Genomic DNA, 5,799 nt, shown 5'->3' with positions numbered 1-5,799 from the left:
TTTTAGAACAACCCAGTGAGGGAGATTAAAAAGACTGAATTGTGGCTAAAATCTCACTACAGAGTTAGATCGTTTGCTTTTGAATTTCAGTCTCAACATTTACTAAAATATGTTCATGGAAAAATTGTATTGCTTAATTTCTCAATGCCTCAGTTTCCTTCTTTTAGGACTGAATATAATCGTAATTCTATCCTGAATTTATATATCTGTGAGGAGTCAAAGTGATAACACATGGAAATGGCACATAGTAACACTCAATGCATATTGCTAGTTGTTAATTATTTTTTGTATTTTTATCATTTATCAACAGTACTATGATTCCCATTTTCTAAATGAAAACCTAAATGCAATCTATAGACTTTAATGTTTCTCTAAGGTTCACATAGTAGATGGCAAAGCTTGGATTCAAAATTAGATTTTTGGTTTAGAGATTTTGTTTACATTCTAGTCACACTTATTTAATTTGACACAATCATATTCTAATCTGTGTCTTTAAGGTTATTTTAGCAAAAGGTTGTTTGTTTTTTTCCTATGGATTGATATAAATGGTTCAGGAGAAAAAGACTGGCTGAGATTGGGAGAGGATATTGAGAATAAGAAAGGAAGATGAAGAGAAAGCAAGCAACTGAAAAGGTACAGTGTAGAGTGGGTGGCAGGGCAGCCAACTGAGCTGGCAGAGGGAAGTCAGTGGTTTGCTCAGGAAACGGAAGTGATAGTGGCCAATCTGGTGCCGTTGTGGAGCTCAGATTAGACTTTTTGTACAAATTGGATTTGGAGAATTAGAGCAGGATTGTAAGACCACCTACTGAAAGGAAGAGTATTATAGGAAATCTATAAAGTCCTAAATTCAGCATTTTTTTCCTAACTGAAGAGAAAGCAAAACCAGAACTGTGTGACTTTGTTGTTTTATAATTGAAATGACTGAATTGTGGATTTGAGAGACTGCTGACTTTAGGGAAGTCGATGTGGTAAGTTATTTTAATGGTTTTTGTGTATCATATGGTTCCCCCCTCCCTTTTTTCTTGAAATAGGTGGTTTCTGTCATATGCTTTGATATAGTTCAGAATCTCACAATCTGTTTTAGGTTTGTTGACAACTCAAGTTTCAGTTTCCATCAGCGTATACTGTTTGTGTTTGAAATGCATCTGAGGCTTGGCTTAAAATGTTTCTCTCATTTCAGAAATGTGGTATGCAAACTTGATTATCTTTGCCTTCATTTCTCTAACCTTCACATGTGACTTATTATCCTGAGAATAAACCTTATGGGTAAGTCTGAGCTAACAATTTTTTTCTTCTTAACATTGGATATGTTTTATTGAAACTTCAAATATAAATTTTCAAATATAAATACTCTCTAAAAAGTACTGCTTTGTTGTTAAGCTATTACAAAATATCCTATTTAATATTATTTAGGAATTCCCAAGACGTCTTATTTAGCACATTATAGTAACCATAAGAGCTTTAAAATAAAAAAGAAATTTCCTCTATTTAGAGCAATCCAGAAAAAATGAGGTGTGGGCAACAGAGCATTGATATTAGTATCACTAATTATGAATAGCTTCTCTGAGGAGAACCATTTTAGGAAAACTATAATGGGAAGTAGACATAACAACTATTTCAAGTTCTTATTATTTTGTTTTGTTGTTGATGCCAAAGATGTCAAGAATTTGTTTGCATTGTTTACTTCCCATGATATAAATATACTTTAGTTGTTTTAATTCCTCTGCTGTGAAGTTTATAACTCTTTAGATTGACTGAGATGAAAATTAAGATTAAATGAGAAAACATGACAATGGCTGATCCTTGGTAGAAGCTTATTATATGTTTGCATATCTCCACCTATGCTAGGATGCTAATAAAATCCCCCAAATTGTGTTTGCAAGTTATCCTTTATTTTAATAATATTTTTAAATGCTTTGTGAAAAACACTTATTTGTTACTTAAAGAACAGTTCAGAGATAACTGATGAGGCAATGAGGAAAAGTTGTTTCAAAACTAACATGTAGACTGCCAGAAGCTCTAAAGAGTTTTAAAAAAAGAGAAGAGAATGGGGAAAAAATTGCAGGCAGAAAACATTGCTGGTTCTTTCTTATCACCATCTGTTCCTCTGGGGGATAAAAATATGTCTGAGATGTAGAAAGTATTATTAGAATTTGGGAATAGTGGAATGGAAAGACAGAATGTCCAAGTAATGATAAGTGAAAGTGGGGAGAGAACATGAGTTTCTAGCAGTTTGAATAGTACCAGAATTAAAAATAGCAATAAAATAATAACAATATTACAGCAACCAAATACATCGAGCTTTTACTGTATCCATGCACTGGGATAACAGCTTTATATGTGTTAATCCATTTAATCATCATAACAACTCTATGAGGTACATACTACTTTTTCTAGTTTACAGATAAATTTAGAGAGGTTACTTTCCAGGATCACACAGCAGATAAATGGTAAGGTCAGGATTTAAACAATGCTTAGTCTAACTCCTAAGGTTGTAGTCTTAACCATTACATTTTAACATTTGGAACCTTGGGTCAAGTATGAAGTTCAAATGTTCTCTTCTCTAACTCTCAACTCTTTATCACCATCAGCTGTATGTCATCCACTATTTAGTCAGTCTTCTCTCCTATTCTGTTTCTAATATTCATGTACATTCAGTTAGTCTCTTGTCCTCCTTGCAAATTTTCCTTCCTATTTGTTTTTGAATACCTTTCTTTGGTAATTAAACTCCTCTCCCTATGTTGAAGGTAACTCTTTATATGTTCCCTACTACCTGCCCTATCATATAGACTGCAGAGTTATAACATTGGATTCAACATGTCTATTGGTACCTTGTCAACTTTCAAGGGTCCAGCTGTCTAGGCCTGATAATCCCACCAGAGTGAAATGGCCTACACATACTAGTTGCTTATGAATGGTATCTGTTCCGACTGGTTGGTGTCTGTGCTAAATTAGTTGTTAAATCTTTTGTGTGCCATTTCTGAAGCTATCATTTCTTTGTTGAAATCTTCCAAGTCTCTCTTCTTCTTTCTTCATATCTAATTTTTTCATAGCCCAAACTCAGTATATTCCATATTAGCTCTTCAATTTCCCTAAATCAATCTGCCTCTAGGTTGCACTATGCATGATAATGCCATTGTCATTGTTCCACTCACTAAACTTTAAATCATAGAGTCCTCTTTGATTCTTCCTTTTCTCTATTCCCCTACATCTGATTAGCTACCACTTCTGTAGAATTATCTCCACCAAATCTATTACATCTCTCCTCTCTATATCAATTCATTATTGCTGAAAAACAATAATTTATTATGTCTCATATGTCTATGGTTGACTAAGTAGTTCTTCTGCTGATTTAGCTCTGGGACAATCATTCAACTAACAGTTAGCTGGTAGGTCAACTCACATGGTTAGAATGGCTAGGGCCAATTAGATCTCTCTATGTGGTCTTCCCAGTTATCATCACAACACAGTGGTCTCAGATTTTCAAGAGATGTGCAGATGCTAATCAAACTTCTGTTTGTGTTTGTGGCTTGTTTGCTGTCATCCCTCTGGACGAAACAAATTATAAACCAATTCCATAATCTATGTAGGAAGAGATTCCACAAAAATATGGATACTGTCAAGTGTCATTCATTGGGTGGCACTTATTGTTAAAGTTTACCACAGTCTCCTAATTTTCAATTTTACTGCTGAAATCATAGTTCAGATTTTCATCACTACTCTGCTTTACTACTGAACAAGTTTTCGATTGTTTCTATCTCAGTTCTCTTTGCCTGCTAATCCATCTGCTATACTCCAAAAGCTCCAGTCATGTTACTTTCCTTTTTAAAAACAAACAAATGAATTAAAACCTTCTATAACTTCTCATAGCTATCAGAAGAAAGTCTGCTTTCTTCTCCCTGACTTTGAGAGCCCCCCAATATAACTTTCCTAAGTCCTATGGCTCCCCTACTTCTAACTCAATGTTCTACAAAACTATTAATTTCTTGCTATTTTCCTTGTCTAATTCCTACAATTGCTATATTTTTTTTCTTACTTAAAAGCCATTTCACCTTATCTCTTTTCATTAAAATCAAACCCATTCTTCAAGTCAATTTTACCTTCCCGTATTCCCATCAGTTACAAAGGATTTTCCTATTAATGAAATCTTAAAGCACTTTACTCATCTCTTTCTTAAGATAGTGATCATATCCTTCATTTTATTATTGTTATTTGTATTTGTGCATGGACGTGTCCTTTCTCAGACTTAGTATGAGAAAGGTGCTACAACAGTGTTGTCCAATAGAAATATAATGAAAACCACATATGTAATTTTTAAAAATTTAGTAGCCATATTAAAAGAGATAAAAAGAAACTAGGAAATTTAATGTTAATAATAAACTTTATCTAGCCTAATGTATCACAAAATATTATCTCAGCATGTAAACAACATACTAATTAATTTTTTACATTGTTTTCCATGCTAACTTCAAAATCTGGAGTGTATTTTGCATACATATCATATTTCTTTCCAGATAAATCATATTTCAAGGGTTCAATAGCAAAGTGTTGCTTTTGGCTACCATATTGGACATTACAACCTGAGAATTCTATGAGAAACATTGGTGTAGTACAGAGAATCTTGACTCGTGGTAGGATGATTATCAGATTTTGGCCTTGTTACTTATTATATGAGCCTGAACAATTTATTCAGTCTCTCTTAGCCTTAGTTCCTTTATGTATACAAAGTTTTTGTAAGGATTAGAGTTGACTGTATTACACAGTTTCTGACATGGTGTTCATTTACTTAAAAATCAATGTGGACATGACCCAACCTACACCAATGTCTTGCAAAATACCTGGATTTTAGAGTCTGTATATTATAACCATTTATTGATCACATAAGCCATTATGCTATTTGTTTTGCAAGGAATATTAAATATGAAGTCTACCTTTAAGAAGATTGGTCCCAGAATGATGGCCATATAAATACTTATTTTTTACAATATAAATCAAATATCACTTAATAATATCATATAAGTTAAAAAGCTGTCTTACAGAGGAGTCATTAACTATTCCTGGAAATATCAAGGTAAGCTTTATACAGATGCTTTTTCAACTGCATCTGAAAGGAAGAAAAGTTACCAGATATTCAGGGGTGATGGAAGGGAACCATAGAAAGTTAAATAAGGTGCATGAAAGTCATGGAGGAATAAAATTCCTTGTAAAATATGAAGAAATTTTAGTTTTGCAATGGATAGGTGTTAGGGACTTCATGTTTGTGTTCCACCCCACCAAAAATTCAAATGTTGATACCCCAACTCCCAATGGAATGGTATTAGTCTATGGGGTCTTTGAGAAGTAAATTCATTAAGGTGAAGTCGTGAGAGTGAAGCCCCCCTGATGGGATTAGTGTCCTTGTAAGAAGGGAAAGAGACTGAGATTTTCTTTACTCTACACCATGTGAGGATACAAGAAGAAGGTGGCCATCTGTGAACGTGGAAGGGCGTTCTCACCAGACATTGGATCTTCTGATATTTTGGTCTTGGGTTTCCCAGACTCCAGAAAAGCCATCCAGTCTATGGTATTCTTGTTATAGCAGCTTGAACTGATTAAGAAAATAGGACACAGAATATATTCATAAAGTAGGACACAGAGTATATTCATAAAGTGGGTGAATATGGACCCACTTTGGGTCCTAGAAAGGACCAAAGGAGAGCATTAGGATTCATAAAGTGCTCTTGGTACCCCCTCCAAAAAGCTAGTACTTCCTCATTTTTCATCTTAATAAATGGTATCACCAAATACCTATTTCTTTAA

The 5,799-nt window shown here is 33.9% G+C and overlaps 1 protein-coding gene across 1 annotated transcript in view; it reads left to right on the top strand.

Annotated features, from left to right (window-relative positions):
- The first annotated feature begins 721 nt into the window (after nt 1-721).
- LOC103090527 (amylase alpha 2A) overlaps nt 722-5,799 on the top strand; it is a 36,348-nt gene continuing 31,270 nt past the window's right edge. Inside the window, exon 1 of the mRNA XM_007446817.1 lies at nt 722-968. The gene's annotated coding sequence lies outside the window, so the exon portion shown is untranslated. The remainder of the gene's footprint in view (nt 969-5,799) is intronic.

The sequence above is a fragment of the Lipotes vexillifer genome, unplaced genomic scaffold (genome assembly GCF_000442215.2).
Source record: "Lipotes vexillifer unplaced genomic scaffold, Lipotes_vexillifer_v1.1 scaffold1050, whole genome shotgun sequence".
NCBI lineage: Eukaryota > Metazoa > Chordata > Mammalia > Artiodactyla > Lipotidae > Lipotes > Lipotes vexillifer.
This window is presented reverse-complemented; position numbering and strand designations above follow the sequence as displayed.